Genomic DNA, 2,063 nt, shown 5'->3' with positions numbered 1-2,063 from the left:
TCCTAGTCCAGGTGCTGAGCAGCAGTGAGCATGGAAGGTTCTCTTTTCTCACTCCCTCTGCTCACCCCGCTGACGGATGATGAGGGAAGGACTGGTAAACAAGAGGACTGCCCTTCGGGAGCCTCAGGCAGGATCTGGTGGGCTTGTGCACATGATTAGAATGGCTTCTTCTACCAGTAACTGGGCCCCTGACCACAGCTCATCCCTGCAGTCCTGGGCATTGTGCCTCCATCACTGACAATGACAGGGATGTCACAGGGACACACAAATGCCCACAGCACTGGAGGCACCATGGCCATCACATTGGCCACGTTCTAGCTCTCATGGGCTGCCTCAGCAAACCCAATGGCCCCTAAAGCAGCCAAAGGTTGCTCGTCTTGCTCTCTAGGACGGTTCTACCACCCAGCCCTCTGCAAGCCGGAAGCCAAGCTGCTGGCACTTTCTATGAGCAGTGATTGTAAGGAAGGTAAACACGGGGGTTTGAACCCAGAGACAGAGTGGATGCTATCAAGGCCTGGGGAGAAATGGCCTCAGGGGCCAGGCCAGCTCTTGACCCACACCTGCTAAGAGCTCTGGTTTTCATAAGGAATCTGGAGCTGGTCCCACGCCCGCCTCTGACCACCCTTCAGCCTTCACAAAACACGGTCACCATAGCGAGGGGTGCCTGGGAGTTCTTCAAGCCTCTCCAAAGGCTGAGGGCTGAAGAAGGGTCCCAGAAGAGGCAGGAGGCTTTGGGAGGACTAAGTAATGGCGGGAAATTTCCTGGCGCTAGGCTGAAGGTCCTGGTCTTTAAAGGAGGCCAGCAAGGAAGAAAGGCTCCCTCCTCTGCCTGCAGCAGCAGAAAGGCAGAGTTAAGAGCTCCGAGGTCAGGAAATTCTACCCGCGATTTCAACAGCAGTCCTCCCTCTGCCCACACATTCCTCGCTAACCATCCCAAGACCCAGCCAGATGCCACTTGAAAGCTTGCTTGCTCTGGGCTTAGGAGAACTGCAAGCTGGCACGCGGGGAGGCTTTGGTAATGTTTCTCCATGACCTCCCTCTACCTCTGAGGGCACAGGCCTTTCCACAACGGCTGGGCCCAGGTCAGAGACTTGGTGGGCAGAGTCCCCGGGAGCATTCAGAGGACTCAATCCCACTTCTCACACTGTGTGCTAAGAGTGCTGTGTACATTGGTCATAAGCCAGCAACATTTTTCCTGAAGGCCTGTCCCACTTAATGCTGTCTGAATGCTGGGGATGCAGTAATAATAAATACAACTGAAAAATAAGGTAGGCCATTTCTGATACCGTTGAGTGCTCTAAAAGAAATAACATAGACTCTTAGGAGTAACAATGTGTGACTCTCTGGCTTACAGTGGCTTGACTCACAATAGCTCAATTTACAATGGTGTGAAAACACACCCACATAGCCATTCTGTTTATAACCATCAGGACTACATTCAACAAGTCTCATAAGACATTCAACAAGTCTCATAAGACGTACAACACTGTTATAAAATAGGCTATATGTGGACTTGGGAGGTGGCTCAGCAGTTAAAGGCACTTGCTTGCAAAGCTTGCTAGCCCACATTCAACTCCCCAGCACCCACATAAAGCAGATGCAAAGTGGCACATGCATCTGTGATCCCAACTTGGCTATGACAGTGAGCTAGGAAAATCCACAGCTCACCAGCCAGCTAGTCTGAAAGTTCATTTATAGCAGCAAAGACCCTGTCTCAAAGAAGGTGGAGTGCAGACACCTTAAAGCCTTTTTCAAAAAATAGTTTATTCATTTATTTATTTGAGAGAGTGGGGCGGAGAGAATGGACATGCCACTGTAAATGAACTCCATACGTATGGCCACCTAGTGCATCCAGCTTCATGTGGGCACTGGATAATTGAACCTGGGTCCTTAGGTTTTGTAGGCAAGCACATTAACCACTGAGCAATCTCTCCAGCCCCACCTTGAAGCTTTTGACTTCCACACATGTGCTGTGGCATGCACACACATATATACTTATATACAAATAAATAAATAATTTAAAATGGGCTTTGTGTTAGATGGTTTTGACCAATTGTTAGGTT

The sequence above is a fragment of the Jaculus jaculus genome, chromosome 7 (assembly GCF_020740685.1).
Source record: "Jaculus jaculus isolate mJacJac1 chromosome 7, mJacJac1.mat.Y.cur, whole genome shotgun sequence".
NCBI classification, from domain to species: Eukaryota; Metazoa; Chordata; class Mammalia; order Rodentia; family Dipodidae; genus Jaculus; species Jaculus jaculus.
Note: the sequence above shows the minus strand (reverse complement) of the source record.